A 19,914-nucleotide genomic window follows, 5' to 3' on the forward strand; every position below is an offset into this window, starting at 1 on the left:
TGCCACCTCTGCTGAGACCAGCAAGGGGTGGTGGGTGCTTCTCCGCTGGCCTCAACTGCTCTTTGTTGGGGCTGGCAAGGAGAGGCCATGGCAGCTTCAGGGCTTGGGGAGAGACATCTCTCCCCGCTGTAGCCCTCAGCCCCTGAGTCCTGCACAGGATTGAATGAGAAGCTATGCAGCCGGGCGGCTTAGAAGAAACTTAGGAACCCAGATCCTCAGGCCAGGCCAGGCAGGGCAGGGCAGTGAGTTTGTGGCTCATGCCTGTGTTCAGGCCAAGCAGGAAGGGGTTTGGGCATCCTGGTGCTGGTGGGTGGCAGACAAGCAGTGGCTCCTTAGCCTCAAGAGGGGGAAATTGCCACCCCAGGATAAGGGTAGTGTCTGGGCAGGCCCGCCCACTCCCCTTCACCTTGGCTCAGAGCCTAACAATGGCAGTGGGGATTTGTCACTGGGTCAGAGGGGATCCTGACTGCAACACGCTGACCCACGCTCAGACAGTGCTGCAACCAGACTAGGGTCAGCTGGCCTGGGCCACTTCCTACCTCCCCTTCAGGTTGTATCTGGTCCTGTAGAAGCCCATCCTGATCACTCAGGTAAAAGGCCTGTGGAAGTGGTGACAACTCCTCCTCAGTCGAGCTCCGTTGGCCAGTCCTCCACTCAATTGGCATCAGCAGCAATCTCCCAGCTGGGGAGGAAAAAGGTAACATCTGGCTCCTCCGGCAGCTGCAGCCCAACTGCACTTTCAGACCCACCTTTTATAGGACCTGTCCTGCCCACTAACCTCAGGCAGGAGAGGTGAGTATGGACTGGCTGAACCCAGACAGGCTCTGTGAGGGTTTCTTCCCCTCCAGGTCCATGGGAGTTCACCCCACTCCACTGCAGGGACCGTATTTGCCATGTTCAATTAACACAGATCTACACCCAATTCTGTCTCAAAGACTTCAGAACCCATCTATCAAAAGTGAAACCCAAAACCGAATCCTGTACAAATCGGTGGGTTTATTTTGCTAATAATCATCAGTTATTTAATAGTAATTCTTGAGCTTGGCGAAACAACAGTTAAAAGAGCTCATATCAGCCTACCAGCACTGAATGGTGTAAACACCAAAGAGGGGAACAGCTACTTTTTAGTGACACAAAGAGTATGATATCCTGGGGTCACTGAAATCAACGGGAATAACACACAGGAGAAATGGGATGAACATAAGAGTAAGAATATTTTGGTTGAATATACAATGAGGCAATATCATCATATATCTGGACCAAAATACTCAATGTGCACACACCCAATTCTGATAGATTGTATGTATGTATGTATGTATTGACCAGTTTAGGGCTCACAAGTGGATAGAGATGTATAACAATACCAGAATGCCTAAAATTGTAGTGTGCGTAAGTTAGATACATATGCATACAAAGCCATAGTTGTACACATACAATTTTATAATCTGGCCAGTTGCGTAATGCCCACTTATCTGGATGTACAAATTCTAAAATGTTTATTTTCATCATCCTGTACTTCTAAAGCTTGCAAAATTCACATACAAGAGAAATCGTACATACAAAAAAGTTACTATGATCACCTATCTGAAAGTTTCATGACTGGGTTTTTCAAATGCCGTAAAAGAAGTAGCATTATGAAAAAACCTTGCCATCCTCACTCTGAGTTATTAACATGCCCAGGTCCACAAACAAAAGCCTCTCTTTCCAGAGAAGTCCTCCCAAAACCACAAGGAGCATGGAAATAGATCTCAAGTTATGCATCTCAAAATTCTCAGAGTATGCTATAAACACAGCTGCGCAAACATTAGCATACAAAAAAAAAAAAAAGAATTTCAGCCAATTAGCACGCACCCCACCATTTAAAAGCCCTACTTAGTGTCATTTTTGTTTCAGTAGGAAAAACTTAAATTTCAATTGTAACTGCTCCAGAATATTTTTTTCCTGGTAAGCTGCTTTTCCATACCTTAAATCTGTTTTATTTTCATTGCCACAGATGTTTCTAAACTGCAACATCTGGCGAAAAATAAAGAGTTTGGACATTGCTTGGCTTTGTCTTCTGTTTGTGAACCCAGGGTGACGTACACAACAAAAGGAGAAAAGCTGTCATTGATTTAATTCTACCTACAAAGTAATTTTTTTTCTGAGGTCGAAATATTGCACTAGTTTTCTGTGGGATTCAAAGGTACAACTCATCTGGACCAAACAGCATAATGCATTGATTGATGTATATATGCATTTCCATGCTCCATATTATTTTCAGATACTGCTGAGTTCCACTATTACAGCTTAGGAAATATTTATTATAAGATCTTCTTTGAATAATATTTCATTCTGATTACACTAGTAACGTGGACATTTTATTAACAAGATTTTCAACATGTGAACGTTAAGAAAGTCCTTTTAACAAAAACTACCATAGTTTATGAAAGAGGGCTCCTTTGGTTGAGTGTTCACAGTGGAAAGCAAATGATAAGGAGACTTAAAAAGGGTTTTAATGAATGTGTTTATGGGAATGTTAATAAGAATTAATTAAACCACAAATGTCAAACATTCTGTTTATTTAGGCAGTACCTGGTCCATCTAAATGCTGTTTTGCAGAATATTTATGTCGTTTCTGCTTAATAGTGAAATAAATGGACACTAAAGGACTTAGAAAAATAAATATGAAAAGATTAGTGAAAATAGCACTAACAGTTTGAAATAAATGGGAAAACTAAAGCGACAGCTGGCACTTTGCCCAGGCATACAGTTCTGTAGTTGATTCATTACAGTTAGAGTCCTGTGCAGATACCAAACTTGGATCCGCAGCCACAAAAACAAGTGGCTGATATCTGCATTGTTATAAATGGATGCGGCTAGATACCTGCAGATACAAAGTGGATATCTGTGGATTTGTAGGGCTCTAATTATGGTCCTTCAGAAATGGTAGCAATAGATGCCCTTTAAAAGGATGTTAGTGCCTTCACTTCCACAAATATGGAGAGCTATGAAACTTTATGGCTATTGGAAGCCACATTCCCCCCCAGTGCATTGGGGATTGATCTACTGCAATGGAAATATCTGAAAGCGTCATAGGATTTTAACTAGGCCTATTGAATCAAAAAACACCACTTTACACAGCACTTTGGTGCTCTTTAAAAGACTGACACCCAAATGCTGACCAAGTCCAAGCACACGATGGGATCACAGAAAATGATACTACTGTTCTCTTCTTATTTGAGGATATCACTAGTGTTTGACTGCAGTGAATGTGCTTTCTCCATATGTGCAGGACGTTTAAAGCTGTTAGAGACCTGGAAGAAGCAGTGGATGCCTTTGCACTTGCTAAAGGTCCAATAGAATGATACATTCTGGCAATGAAAAAGTCTTTTACTAAGCTGGGGAGCTTTCCTTGGTGGTCCAATGAAACATGAGACTTGGCCAAGGCCAGCTGCACCTCTTGGGGTGTGTCTACACTAGGAACTAACTTGGAAGTTAACTTTGAAGCTAGGTGCTGCTTCAAAGTAGCCTTCAGAGAGCCTACACGTGTTTTCCCTTACTTTGAAGTTAACTTCGAAGTAAGGGAGCCCAACTTTGAAGTCCTTACTCCATTCCTGGGAACAGAGTAGTGCTCTACTTTGAAGTTTAACTTCAAAATAGGGTGTGTGTAGATGCCCAACTTTGAAGGAAATTGTCCTGTGTCTTGCACTGGTTTGTCTTTATCTTGTCTACACTAAACTATTTAGGGAAGACAATGTCCTACCTTGTGATAGTTGAAGGACTATTTACATTTACAACACTCTGCGAGTGGATCCTACTTATAAATAATTGCTTTTAACTTTGTATTTGCTCTGGACACTTTTTCCATAAGTACAGTATAGTGAAAGTAAATGCAAATAAATACAGCAAATACAGGGTAAGTTTACAGTGTACAATACTACTACTGTTAAATAAAGCACTCTGCATGCATTTGTGTTTGTTTCTTAGTACTAAACTTGTTTTTCTTGTGTTATGCATTGCTAGGTATACCTCTGTTATCTAGACTATTTCAGTATCCGGCAACCTCCCAGTCCCCGGGCTGCCGGCTGTGAAAGAGTTTACTGTAAATGGAAAGACGAGGAATTGCCTCAAGTTCCTTACACTTACTGTGCAGAATCTTCTAATACAAAAAACACTCAGTTTATGTAATTATAATTCTTATTTAATCATAATGGCCATTTGGTAAGCTTGTAAGTGTACCAGTACATATTGCACAAGATGGGTGAAGTCCTGGTTCCTTTAAGTGAATGATAGGACTTCCAGGCTGTCTCTACACTACAAAAATAACTTTGAAGATGAGCGTCTACACACACCTTACTTTGAAGTTAAACTTTGAAGTAGGGCATTACTCCATTCCTGGGAATGGAGCACGGGCTTTGAAGTAAGGGAAAATGTGTGTAGACTCTCTGATGGCTACTTCAAAGTAGTGCCTAACTTCGATATTAACTTCACAGTTAGTTCCTAGTGGAGACGCACCCCCACTGATTTCAATGAAACCTGCCTTTCCTCCCCAGTGTATGTAAGGAACCTTCCAAGCCTATATTTGGATAGAAGGCACCCCAGATAAATAGCGCATTATCTCCCAGTGGTAAACATGGGAGGGCTCCATTAATTTCTTTGGCATACCACTTCTCACATTAAGGGCCTTCTGACCCCAGCCACAGGCCCTCCTAGCTCCAGCCATGCAGCAACGAGAAGAAGAATGGGTTGTGTGGATGGACTAAGCCTGGATAGGAGCTGTGAGAAATCTCACAAGTTTGGTTTTTAGGGGTTCATGTGAACCTTTCCCTTGAGTCTCGATTTTACATGGTTTTGTCCTCCCTGAGTTGCACTTTAAGTTTCAGGTTTGAACAAAAAAAGATGTAAAAGTTGAATTGAAACCCCTACGTTTCATTTTTCAAAACCATAAAAGGGCTCCGGGTTGCTTAAAGGTGTAGATGAAGGAATCTATGCGTAACCTTCAACAGCCCTGGGTTCATTTTTGAGTTGATAACAGAACTTGAAAGCAGGCAAGTTTCATGTGGTTATGTAAAGCACATTTTACACTGCAATTCTCTGGACTTATTTTTGCAGTGCGGGAAGGAATTTTCTCCCTCGTATCCCAAAAATTTTGCAATTCACTAATTTGCTAAATTATTTGCCTTTAAAATTTCTGCTTATTGGATGTCCCAGTGCTCTCTGGAACATAAGACCTGGGGCTACAGACCACTAAAACTTGGTCCTCAGTTCTAGAACATCAATGACTCTAGAACACATCGTCAGTCTCACCAAAGGTCTCATTGCTGAAGGAAGCAAGCAAGCAGCTACAGGCAGAGGGGGAGACTCTGCCCCTCAGAACAGGGTGCTACAGAAAGCCTGGTTTAGCATTCTGCAGGGACAGGAGAAAGGAGATTGCTACACAGAGCAGGGAACAGCAGCTACAGCTGCAGAGCAAAGGAGGCCCAGAGAACGTCCTCAGACCAACAGCTGGGGAAGGAAATTTTGGCTGGATTGATCCATTATTGTTGATGCACAAGATGCATGAAACTTGTATTCAGGGAATAGTGCATGAGCTGGAAAAACTTGATGACTTAAATCATTGGTTTAGTTTTGCAAATGTATGGTAGCTATGATGTGGAAATTGTTATATCAGGGTTGTTGGTATAAGTAAAGACTTATGGAAGCCTTTCCACTGAAATAATCCACACACACACACACACACCCTTCTCATAGCTGCCAGAGCTATTTCCCACATCATCAACTTTAACCCATTAGTCCGGTAGTCACGACTTGCACACGTCATTACTAGCCTACCCAATGTAAAGTTAAAGATCTCTCCTTTTCATGTTATGAATGAACAGACATGGTCCAGCTTTAACTCCCACACACAAATTATTTACCAGTCCAGATTATCCACCAATCTGGCAGTCTGCCTGGCTACATAGCCAAAGTCTGTCTCACAGAGGTACCATAGGTGAGCAACATGCAGACAATGAAACAACCAAAACCTGTGAAGCATCTCTGCACTTTTCAGTATTTTGGTTCAGTTGTGAAGTGCAATACTGGGGATCAGGTGATCTGTTACCACTTCACTTCTGGCTCACTGTGACTTCGTGTGACACTGAGCCAATCCACTTAATTGCTCTGTGCCTCAGTTTCTCCTTCCGAAAAACAGGAATAATCCTTACCTACTTCATCAGGGTTGCATGGTTTAATTCATTAGCACCTGCAGACCATTTTTAATATGCTCTGATGGAAAGCACTATGGCAGTTCAAAGCATTAAATTTGATTAACAACAACAGTGGCAATGCTCCTGGAAAGACATTTGCACCACAGCTTTCAAACAGAGGGACAGCAGTGTCTTTTCCTGCCTCTTCATCTGTGATGAAGAAATAAAAGAAGGCCAATTCCAGCCCATCTGTACAGCTTTGTAAAGCAGCAGCGACAGCCTTGACATTCTCCTTTTCCTCCTCTGTGGAGCCACCCACCAGTTCATGAATAGAGCAGCTCACCAGCTGAGATACAGCGGTTGCACCAGACTCACCCCACAGTGACTTCCCTCCTGCTAGCTACAAAGGACGGGGAGGAAGACTGCTTTCTTCACTACCCTATAGCACCTGGTCAGCAGCGAATACCACCTGTCAGACCTACTTCCAATGAGGATGAGGAAGGTACTGCTGCGAAGGTGCCAGATATGTCCTGTTGGGAGACTGAACTCTCTCCCCACAAAAGAGAGGGGAGTGGGACAAAGAGCACTGGAAGAGATGGGACCAGAAGGCACTAATGTGGAAGACTCGCTATTCTGTACTGGGGGATACAGGACAAGGAAGGTGTGAGCACTCCAGAGAATGGGGATGCAGAGCCCATGGGAGGGGAGAGCACTATGGGAACAGCAGAGGGTCGTCAAGCATGGGGAACTAACACAGGAAGAGACAGAAGATGGAGAGACATAGCAATACAGCCCCCGCACAGCCTAGGCAAGACTATAACAGAAGGAGATCTACATGTGTGTGTGTGTGTTCATGCACGCGCGCGCACACACACACACACACACACACAGAGGTGCATATGACTTTGTGGGGTGAGTATATACAAGGTGCTCTTGGGGGCTTTGGAGAGGATGGGAACTGAGCTCAGCTGTGAAGGCAGTTCTTTATATTTTGGGCCAGAATTACTCCACTTGTTCACTCCTCCCCCACAAAAATGGTTTTGGTGGTTGTACTCGTGGTTATTTGGATCTGGAGCCATTTGACCCATGTCACCAATTTGACTCTATCCCCATCCCTAATAAACAAAGCTGATGGCTTTGTGATGGCCAGTGGGCAGCTGATTTGGTGAGTCGTGTGGTCTCAGCCCACTTCCCCATGGACAAGTTTCCACTTCACTAAAAACAAACACACACCACCAATGCACTGATGAGCAACCCTCCCCAACACAACCTACATGTAAACAGGCCATAGAGACTCAGCTACTGTTCATCCATAGAAGTTCTATCTAGGGCTTGGCTGAGGAGACACCATGGCAGAGCAGGGTAGGGAAGTTCTCAGCGCTGCTGTTTTTACTGTACCTGTTCTGTGACTGACTAAAATTTTGTTATCCAGAGCTGTCAATCTAGTTCTTTATCTCACCTTTCACTACCTCTACACTCTCTCTAGAAACTGGTGAAAAAAAAAGGGAAGTGGGAAAGAGAGAAGTGTCTGAACCGAAAAACACAGAACCACTCAGAGTATCAAAAGCAGGTGAGAATATGGTTGGATGACATGTGAAGGAAGGTACTATACTCAGCCAGTCTAGGAAACAATGGGACCCTTCCAGTCAATCATTGACTCACACAAATAAATAGCAAAACAAGAGCTCTCCTTCTCCTTTAAAATAAAAGAGCCATTTCCAAATATTTCTGCCTACCTCATAAACCTTAAGTGGAATTAAATGCTTCTGTTAAGCAGGAAAAAAAAATCTACTGAAAGGATTTCATGCAACATCCTTCCTTTCAGACTGTGTAGTTCCAGGGCCCCGATCCTACTCCCAGTGGAATCAATAGGATGTTTACCACTGACTTCACTGAGAATAGGACTGGGCCCCTTTTCTGTAGCAGAGGGTTAATTGAATGTAGTTGAAGCTATATTATAGGAGACAGGAGTAAATCAAATTATGTGAAAACATTCCCACGGTTTTGATTTACTTCACAGAAAGAAGCAAAATATTGGGCATCTTATATTACTTCACATTTGCCTTGGGGGCAGCATGTGAGGTAAACTTCCAGAAAATTCTAAAAATGTAGCAATAAGCCCTTTCCACCAAGTTCTGAACATTTGTCCCCTATAATGCCAACTTGTAGTTTCTAATCCCATCTCTATTATACACAGAAGCCAATGGATACTCCTGTGCAAAACTGAAACTGCAAAAATAAAATTGTAAGCAGGACTTGCTTGAAGCCATAATACTTGAAATGGTTGTAGTGTTGCTGACATCTACTGAGGAAAAGTGAAATAGCACCTCTTAAAGAACTGCTTAGAGGGAGAGTTGGCCTCTCATCTTGTTTTTCAAAAAATCTGCATTATTTATCATGATGCGTTTATTTAATATTTATTTATATCCTGAACACTCACGCATAATCATCATCGGGTTCCACATAGACACAAAAAGTGGCCATTACTCTGAAGAGATTACAATCTCAGTCCTTGATCCTGCAAATTGTTCTGTGTGCATGCAGAAATTTGACTGACTGGAACACCTTGTCAGGCAAGGGCTTAGGAAGCCTGGTGCAAATCAAGGCAGAATCTGGCCCTGGGTGCAAAACAGTGAATACAGAAAACCAGGCTGCACACCTGATAATTCCTGTAGAACATGACAGACATTCAAATATAATTTACCTCATTGTGAAAAGAGAATGTCAGATAAACTGAACTAGAAACTAACAAGAATAAAAATATTCCCACAGTGAAAATACTAATTCAAATAATAATACAAAGAGAAGATGATCTTTGTGTAGACGATGATCACTAAATGCATTCTGTCGATTCAAAGAATGTTTTTGCTAGGATTATGAATCTCAAAATTAATTTTTCCCAATCTGAACATGGAAGAATTTAATATTATCCATTATTACTGGGGGGGGGCTATCAATTTAAGAAATTCATTTATGAAAAAAAATCCATTTCAGTATCTGCTAATTATGAATTATGTTTTTAAAAAGTCAGTTATGTTACACAAAAGTGTAAAAGCCTGAAATGTTTTTGAAGATCTTGATGAGCGATGAGAATTTTATTTAATCCTTCTGCTAGAAAAGATTCTTATCACTAAAGTTACGACGAACATATAACAGATTGTGGATGAAAACAGAATTTGACCCAGTAAGTGCTTGCAGAACAGACACACATGGGCACATTTTTAACAAAAACTTTTAATTAATTTACCTTTTAATACACACACACACACACACTCTCTTGCTTATATCTGAATGTGTGATTATTACATTCACCAGAAGAAAACCCAGACATTTCGCACTGAATGCCTAAACCCCACTGACTTCAATAAGAGCCAGGATTTTGCCCACTGCTTCCATCTTGTTTTATTCTAGGGCTACACCTATACTACAGAGACCTTTTGAAAGAAGCTCTTCCAGAAGATCTCTTCCGAAAGAACTGCTTTCAAAAGAGTGCATCCACACACAAAAAAGCGGATCAGAATATCAGTCTGCTCTTTTGAAAGAGAGAATCCACACAGCCCCCGCTCTTTCGAAAGAATAGGCCAGGGATTGAAAATGAAGACTATTCTTTCGAAAGAAGAGCCCTGCAGAGTGCCTACACGTTTCCTTTCGAAAGACCTTTTGAAAAAGGGTGCTCTTCCTGAAATGGGAGTGGAAGAGTGATTTTGAAAGGAGCACCGCATTCTCCCAATTTACTTTCGAAAGAACACTGTGTGTGTAGACGTCGCACAGGCTCCTTTGAAAGAGCCTCCTTCTTTCAAAAAAATCTTTCAGAAGAACTTGCCAGTGTGGACACAGCCTAGATATGTAAGTCTGTTTTTGTTCTTGTATATAGTTTAATGGAAATATACCTTAAGTAAGACCTATATCCTGCATATCCTGTTTGCATAACTGTATCACTCAGAGACTTTTAGTCAGGCAGAGCCAAATCCTGCTTGCCTTTTTCACATACATAGTTCCAGTGACTGACGGAAAGCCTCATCAGAAAATATTACCCATTTATACTCTTAAATCCATCCAATTTTAAAGGACAGCCCTTACATTCCAGAGCACTTATGTATTTAGTGGAGCAAAATCCTACAGCCTGGCTTTTCAGATTGTACAACATTCCAAAATAATGTCTCAAATAAAAATTACATTGATTAGAAATTGAAGGAGAAGGCTGCAGACGTATCTGAGCAGCCTGTCATTACAAACTGAACAAAAATGACTTCCCTATTGCATTATAAATCGATTTCAAATTACCCTAAAGAGAATGTTGAAACATTTGATTTGTTAGAAATAAGCTAGTTCCAAAGATGAGTCCCTGAAAGAGCTTGTTCTGGATTGGGCTCAGATTAATATTAACATTTTGGAGATTCTAATAACAAAAGACTGCCAAAAATATGTTACCTATCAAATATACACAGAAGAAACATATGAGACTATTAATACCAGATGTCACAGATATCTTAGAAAACACTTGTACTCTCTATGTACTGTACACAGCTAGATGTATGAAAACTTATACAAGATAAAATTCATGTAGCTTTTTTTCAGATTCCTTCCAAATACGTATACAATCTTATGAAACAATTTATGTTTACTGACCCTGTGGAAAAGAAGGATTGTCTCTTTTTTTTTTTTTTTTTTTTGTAAGTGGCTCTAACACTTAAGACTCCTGAGCTACAACAGTTCAAATAAAGATGCCTTTCCTTGCGAGTTACTTGAAATATCAAGCTCTGTTTTAGAGAAATGTATCAGACCATTCAACTATCCATCACCATCCTGCTGTTTTTAAATTCTAATTCTCTTCTAATGACCAGGAGACAGGTATTTTTTGTACAAAGCTAAATGAAAATTTAGAAGAGTAATGTCAAGTCTTCCTCAGGGTAATTAGTGCATTTAAAAAAAGCACAGAAGCTAAAAACAAAAGGCTATTTAGACCAGGGGTTCATGACCCAAAATTGGATCTCCAGAAGGCAGCATTGACTGGGCTCATCTCTCTACCCTAGGCAGTGGAACATGGGGCATGTCTGCAGAGCCACTCACTCAAATTTAGCCCCACCAGCCACCTTTTTGTCCAACCTGGGGGCTAGCAGAACTAAGTTTGAGTGACTGGTGGCATCAAGTTACAATGCCACTGACACAAATGTGGCTTGCCCACAACAGAAAGGCTGACCCAAACTCGCGTTGCTGCACAACCTTGGAAGTCACATTGCCGGGGCAGAAAGCAGAGCCCAGCCAAGCAGACAGGACTGGAGTCAGGAGGGAGTGGCTGGTGTCCTGTTCTTCAGTGAATAGCATGCTCCTGATTTGCCCCTGCCCCGCAGCCAGGTGTCACCCCATCTTCCATATTCTAATATTGCAAGATACAGCAAAATCATCAGAGTCTCAGTACTGTACTGCTCATTGGAGGAGTTTTGCAAGTCAATAACCAAGAAAGAATTTGGCATGCTTTTGGCCTGTGGCAGTTTTGAAACAGACTACAACAGCAGTAAGATTGTGGCCATTTTCAGTCGCCTCATTCAGCACAATGACTCACTGGCTTTGATTTCTCCTGAACAAGTAAAAGTAGAACAGGATCCAATTTACTGTAAGTTCTTGCACGCACACACAAAGGCTTAAACTAGGTTGTGATACAGAAATAAGTCCAGTGTTAAAGCTGCTGTTCCAGCTCAAATGTATACCTTTGTGGAAAAAGAGATACAGCACCACACCAAGCCTCCCACCAGAAGCATTCGGGGCTCTGCATAACACATTAAAAACCGTTTACAGAAACACAAGGTCCCCATTCTGAATAGCTTAAACCCAAATAGTAACAGAGAGGAAGCCATGCTAGTCTATACACTATCAAAACAAAAAGCAGTCAAGTAGCACTTTAAAGACTAGCAAAATAGTTTATTAGGTGAGCTTTCGTGGGACAGACCCACTTCTTCAGACCATATCCAGACCAGAACAGACTCAATATTTAAGACACAGAGAACCAAAAACAGTAAGCAAGGAGGACAAATCAGAAAAAGATAATCAAGGTGAGAAACCAGCTACTCCAAGATCAGCCCAAAAAAGCCAAGAACAGAACACCACTGGTCATCACTTACAGCCCCCAACTCAGACCACTGCAACGAATTATTAAATACCTACAACCTATTCTTAATCAGGATGCTACACTCCAGAAGGCCCTGGGTGACATGCCTGTTCTCTCCTACAGACAACCTCCCAACCTCATGAGGATACTTACTAACAGCCACAGTCTATACCCCAGGAACACCAGTCCTGGGACCTTTCCCTGCAACAAAGCTCGCTGCCAGCTTTGTCATATCTTCTCTGGAAATACCATCACTGGACCTAACCAGGTTACTCACAGAATCAAGGGCACTTTCTCATGCTCCTCTACTAACATCATATATGCCATCATGTGCCAACAATGCCCAGATGCTTTGTATATTGGACAGACTTCTAACTCCCTTAGACAAAGGGTCAACGGACACAAAACAGACATCAAAACACTCCAGATCCACAAACCAGTTAGTCAACATTTTAATGGAATGGGGCATTCTGTCAATGACCTCCAGGTATGTGTTACTGAAAAGAAATTATCGCTCCTTTGTAGAAAGGGAAGTGGACGAACTGACATTTATATTCAAATTCGGAACATTAACACATGGTTTAAATCGTGATGTGAACTTTCTGAGTCACTATAAGGGCTCGTCTGCATACTTAACTCAATCTAATTCTTGATCTTCCCCCCCACCTCTCCACTCTCTGATTTGCTCACCTTGATTATCTTTTTCTGATTTGTCCTCCTTGCTTACTGTTTTTGGTTCTCTGTGTCTTAAATACTGAGTCTGTTCTGGTCTGGATATGGTCTGAAGAAGTGGGTCTGTCCCACGAAAGCTCACCTAATAAACTATTTTGCTAGTCTTTAAAGTGCTACTTGACTGCTTTTTGTTTTAAACCCAAATGAAATCCATCCCTGTTCAGCAGAGCACTTACGCAGAAACTTGAAGCCAACAGAATTTAAGAACGTAACTAAGTGCTTCACTTACGGCATGGATTTGAGCACATTCCTAAAATTAAACATGTTTAAGGGATTTGCTGAATCATGGCCTAAAACTGGAAAAATATGGATCCTCTTCACAATTAGCAGATGTGAAGGCACATACGGCATATCTTAATGGCTTAATTTCTTCCTTGTGAATAATCTGATATCCAATTTCAAGTGTAATAGGGTTCACGCTGTTTTTTTAATTTCCTTTGTTTAAGTAATAAAGAACGTGTTTTATTTACTTCACAGACTATAGGAGAGCAAGGAAGGGGTGTGTCTGTATCCATCAATGGAATATGCTGATGGGAGGAGAAGGAGGTGCTGAGCTACTCATGTTATGAACATCTTTGGGCCCTTTGGGTCCCATTCCTGCATATCTGGGCCTCAGGAATAAAGCTACTAATTTAGACCTTGAGTCAGCCATGAACTTAAGCAAATATTTAACTTTAAGCACAGGAGCAGTCCAGTTACTGAGTCATGCCCTCATATATGTCAAGTGAATGCCCACTGGAAGAGCTACCCCCAAACTCGCCTTACTCAGGCATAAGCTGGTCTCTGGCAGTACTAAATTGCACAGTGTCAGAACCTTTTGGAGTTGCCCTTACCTGCACTCTTATGATGTACCAACAGCCTTATAATTAAAGAGAAAAGATATTTTTCTGCTTGTTACACTTTATATAATCAGACATATCAGATCTTAATCTCCTTCCCTTTGCAGGACGACTGGCATCTGTGGAATGCTGTGGTCACATGAGGTTAGATCTTGGGCTGTTGCCCTTCCTCCCTTCTCCCCACAACTGAAGGGCTTCAACTGATCCTCCATGTACAAAGGACTAGGAATTGCATTTTGGAGACTGGAAGAGGCACTGCAGTTCAGGTTACCGTAGATGGGTATGTCTGCACTTCCGGGGTCGATCTTCTGGAGTTCGTCTGGTAAAAATGCCACAAAAATCAACCTCTCTGGGGTCGGCAGTCAACCCACTCCATACTATCACATGGAGGGAGGGAGGTCAGTGGGAGAGTGCTAGAGGATAGGTCTATACTGGGGACAAGTGGATTTCTGATGTCGATTCTAGCTATGCAAATGGTGTAGCTAGAGTTGTGTATCTGAAATTGACTTATTTCACTAGTATAGACATAGCCTCAGTGACATCAGCATTTGGATCCTCACCTCTAGCAGTGACCTCCGGCAAAGGGAAGGTCTGATATTTCTAATGAGAAAGAAGGAGACAGAAAAAAGTTTTGGGGGAGGAAAAGCACAATGCTTCATAAAAGGACACTAGTAGGTAAACCTTGCAAAAGCCTCAGCTTTTGAAGAGGATACAGCTCAGCTGAAGATCTAGCTGAGGCTCTTACCCACTTCCTTTGTTTTATGTAAGAACTGTGGTGTATTCTTAAGTATAATCTCTGTTTACTGCTATGATTTTAAGTCTCGGAAGGGCAGCTGTGTTAGTCTGTAGCTTCTTATATAATAAGCAGTCTTATGGCACCTTAGAGACATACATTTGTTAGTCTCTACGGTGCCACAGGACTGCTTTTATTTGCTAAGATTTTAGAAGACAAACATTTTTAAGTTGCATTTAAAACTGATTTTCCTGATTAAATCCCTAATTTATACCAATACTAAAAAGGTTATAATTTTTTTCTGCATCTTAGCTTATACAGTATGTCAAGTAGTTTTTAAGAGGCATGTGGCAAAGCAATATCTGGGACAGATTGCTTCCTATTTTTTAAAAAGCAAATTAAAATTATACCTAATTTTAGCAGAGGTATCACTTTTGAAATGAAAAATAGACACAACATTTAGGCATCAATTAAATGTATGTATCAAGTATCTCTATATTTATCAAGCTAAAACCATAAAGCATCATTAAACTGACCTTCAATATACTGCATGGGAGTTTGAAAGTCAAAAGTGGGTCAAGACAACCAATATGAATACTTTTCACCTATACACAAGCAAGCATTAAGAGAAATGCAGTCTACAAACAGAGCTACGAATGGTTTGAAGTGGCCTTTAACTTTGGTTTTCCATCAGCACTTTTCAGTGAACAATCTTCCTTTTCTTCCGGAATAAGTGATCAACACTTGGGGCGAATGCTATAAATAAGTAAGAAAATTACCCAGAGAACCCAGTTCCTGGGGGGAGACTGGACTGCAAAAACAGCCAGGGTAACATTGACTATCAGTACATTTCAAACTCCCCTATTTAAACACAAGTTCTACTAATTTCATTGGGAGTTTCAAGAATAGGTGATGAGGCCTTAAGGTGTTTTTTTTTTGTCATGCATAAAACTGAAATGTATTGGTGCCTCACAAGAGGAGCATTTTGTAATTATAGAATGAGACAGTGCAAAATGTAGAGAATTATCAGTGTCAGTCCCTTTAATAACACATCATTGTTCTCTCCAGAGCAGTATTTTGTCCAATTAAGTTTTAGATACAGTAGACCCCCCAAGTTATGTGAGAGTTATGCTGCTGCGCACCCTTGCATAACTCATATTTTGTGCAAGTCAGGGGGAGTTGCAAACCAGGCAGCCTGGCCCCCAGCTCCCCTGGGCTTGTGGGAGCTAGGGGAAGCAGGGGAGAAGCTGTGCTGCAGCAACTGTCTGCCCAGCCAGCTCCCCCAGCTGGAGGAGTCAGGCAGGAAGACAGCTGCTGCGGCACAGCTTCTCCCAGCTGGGGGAAGCCAGGGAGACGCTATGCCACCACGGCTGTCTGCTTGCCCAACTCCCCCAGCTGAGGCAGCCTGGTGGGAAGACAGATGCTGCAGCAGCCAGACAGCTGTGGCACAGCAGATTATCCCTGGCTTCCACCAGCTAGGGGCTGGAGCAGGGAGCTGCGCTCCTTTTCATTTGCACTTAACTCATGTTACCATGAGTTAAGTGCAAATCCAAATCATGCTTATTGGGGGTTTATTGTATCCTGTCCCTGAAGTGGGGGCTGGACTCTCCTTTCCAGTCTCTTCCATCCTTATATCTCTATGGGTCTATGAATGGATGGTTCTTTCCCTTCAGAGCCTATTCACCAGTTAAAACATTTTAGAGTTTGGAAGTCCTGCTTGATATTCAATCTATATTTTCCTTTTCTTAATTTCATCCTTGTGCTTTTATTTATTCCTCTTCACTCCTCAAATACAAATACTTCCTCATCAGTGTTTGTACAAAAGTAAAATAAATTAAATTGCATCAGCTAATGCTGACAGCTTCTAGTGCACAGCTTTAGCAGTAAGAAATCAAGTATTCTAATAAAGACAAGGTAATAAGTAGGGGAAACTAATACAGCTGCAGATCAGTTAGGAAAAGGTGAAATTGGAAGACTGAAGCTTTTAGGTTACCATACTTAGGATTGATTTGTAACTCTCTCTCTACTTCTGTAAGCCATTATTTTTATATTACAAAAAAAAGGTCTACAAAGCACAAATTGCATTTTTAATTAACATGGAAATTTTAAACACAGACTCAGATCACATTAAGCCAGGTAATTTACTGCTTGTTTTAAGGATATCAAAGTATCAAATGTATTTCACAAAGTTTGGAGAGTTGTGGTAACATGAAATAAATTCTCTATATAGTACATTCACTTGCAAAACTGCATCTCACTAATTCATTCCCCCATCCCATGATATGCACATATAATACACCATACTTTTCCTTCTCTTCAGCACACTTTTGATGGAAGAGGGTCACTTTGTGTCCCTCTACAATGCAGCAGGGAAGCATGATTCCCAGCCTGCATAGACGAGAGTTTTTCTCACTTGGGCTGCCCACCTGAGTACAGACCGCCTTCTTAACATGATTATTATTACAAAAACTAAGCAAAAGCAGAAGATAATGCTTATAAAGATATTTGGGACAGACTTTTTTTATTTTAAATTGTAATCTTCTTTCACTGCTAATTTAGTGGGCTGCACGGCTGGAATGAATCAAAATGCAGTGCCAGGCCCTTTGTCAGAAAAGGTCTCTCCACCCGAGGAAAATTTCAATTACATTCTGCTTTAATAGTATTTGGCAAGCTTAGGCAATTGTTTTTGTACAAACAGAAGTAAATTTGATATGATTAAAAAACACATTGAATGTGAAAAACAAAAATCAAATTCTGTAATCTTCAAAAGAAATTATATCCTTGAATAATTAACTATGATGTATTTATAAAACGAGAATAATTGAAAACAGGATTTTAAGTTGATTCATGTAGACTGCGCTGAAATATTTATTATTGCAAGTCCAGAAGATCTGTCTGGGTTTTGTCACTGGAAATGTCTAAACTCAGTGTCCAGATGTTTATTTAAGTTGCTCCCACATAGTTCTAATGTCAATTACCAGGGGTTATCAGAGAGCATCACTGTGTATCTTCCTTGACTAATATTCTCATTTCTTCTGCATCTTTGATGTTTTCTTTCATTAAAATTCCTGGCCTACAGCCACAAAAATCTGCTGTGTTGGCAAAAAATGGTCTGCAGACATGACATATGATGATGCCCCATGTCTATGCAAGGATAATATTTATCATCAGCTATCACTGGTGTAGTATTCTAATCAGTACAGAGCCATTTTGAAACAGCTAAGATGAATAATATGAAACCAGGGGCTGAGAACTTATATGAGACAACATGAGTCAAAGAAAATATTTCACATAATGAGGATTTTGGGAAGACGTTTATTTTTCCTTAAGTGGGGAAAAAACAGCTGAAGACAGAGTCTTTTCACACTTAATTAGGAGTGGACCTGGTGGATCTGTAACTCTGAAAAACAAATGCACCAAGAAGCTCTCCTGAGACATTTAGGAAACTATGGAACTTTCATAGCAAGCAGGAGGCAACAGGGTATTCATAATACAAGAGAGATTTTAATGTCATTTTATGCATAGCCCTGAGGCCTTTCCTAAATTCAAATGCAAATATGAATAATATCAGCTCTCTCTGAAAGCTCATTTATGCTCTTCTTCCCCTTGGTGATCAGCTGGCTCCTGTATCCTATATTAGTTATGAAAAATATACATGTTGAACCTCTCTGGTCTGGCACCCTTGGGACTGGACCAATGGCGAACCAGAGAATTTGCCAAATCGTGGGAGGCCAATATTGTAGCCAGTGGATCTCTTTACTTCTATTTACCAGGATGAATATACAAAACAATGCTTGCAATACTGTTTAATGTATGATTGTACTGATACACTCTCTATAAACCAATGCCTAGCTAAGACTTATCAGCTCTCTTCATAACAAACTGTTAGTGTTGTTACGCAACTTTACTGTATTGACACAAGGAAATAAGTAGATAAAGCATAAAACACATGCTTATGCTTAGCAGCATTACCAGCACTTCCACTGCTTGCTTGTCAATTAGAAGACATTTGGGGTAATTTAGAACTAAACAAAAGCAGAGGACCTAAGGCTGGCAGCTATAAACAAGCTTTACCGGACTGCGTGAAATTCGGCCACACCTCAGATAAGCAGACATCCGGCCATGGATGTTGCCAGACTAAAGAGGTTTAATCTGTATTATGATTTTTCTAGAACATTACATTGGCAAGGAAATATCAGACAGCCCAAAGAATATCCATTCAAAATGAAAGGGAATGCCGATACAGGATTGTTTTTCAAAAGTTTTTACATTATTTAATACTTGTATCTTGGAAACATTCAGTAGCTCCAATCAGGATCAGAGTTCTATTGTATTAGGTGATGTAGAAATACACAAAGATGCACAGTGAAAGTTTCAATAGTGGCAAAGTGTCTATGACTAACTCAAAGTCAACAGGATTTAGGTTTCTAAGTCACTTCAGCACTTTAGGAAATTATATCTGCAATACCTATGACCAGGAGCTTCCAATCCAAAAGAAGTGACAGCTGCATGCCAGGGTCAGACAGACCAATCCCATACAGACTTGTTTAGCAAAAAATATTATAAACAAAATGAAATATCAGTTATCTGACCCTCCAGCTGTGTCCCCCACTTCACAGGAGGTAGTATTGGAGTTCTACATTGCTGCTACAGTTTATCAGCTCAGCCCCACCTGCTGCCAGCCTTTTGCAGTTTCATTGCCAGTCCCAAAGAACAAAGCTTTATATAGTTAAAAAGCAGTCAAGTAGCACTTTAAAATGCTACTTGACTGCTTTTTTGTTTTGATAGTATGTAGACTAGCATGGCTTTCTCTCTGTTACTTTATATAGTTGTAACACACTCCCCCAGCGGCTCCCTGCTATCTATACGAGGACCTGAACATCAAGCTTTTCTAGGGGTAACTCTCCCCTTACTCAGGCCTTTCACATGGCACTTCCAGGGAGGACTCAGCAGGATAGTGTGAAAAAAAGAAAATCAAAATCATAAGCCTAAGCAACATTGCTGTGGAACTGTGGGCTTCCTGCCATGGAATTTGAATTAGTGTTGTATATTAGCTGGGACTGGGATTTAATGCAGCCGTGGGGAAGATGGTAGAGCTACAATTCAAGTATTTGTGTAGCAGAGGAAATTGTGTTATACCAGCATTAGGCTAATCCTATCGCTATTGAGCATATTTTAAGTAAATAAAGGGTATGTTATCACTACCACCGGGGTTTCTCTTAGAAAACATTTTTATGATAGACAGCAGAATAAAAGTATAAACAAATCTTTGAATGAAGTGGGCAGTCAGGGAAGTATACAAATGGGGTCTTATAACATGGTCATCTTTAAATTAAG

This window comes from Carettochelys insculpta, chromosome 12 (genome assembly GCF_033958435.1).
Source record: "Carettochelys insculpta isolate YL-2023 chromosome 12, ASM3395843v1, whole genome shotgun sequence".
Classification (NCBI taxonomy): Eukaryota; Metazoa; Chordata; order Testudines; family Carettochelyidae; genus Carettochelys; species Carettochelys insculpta.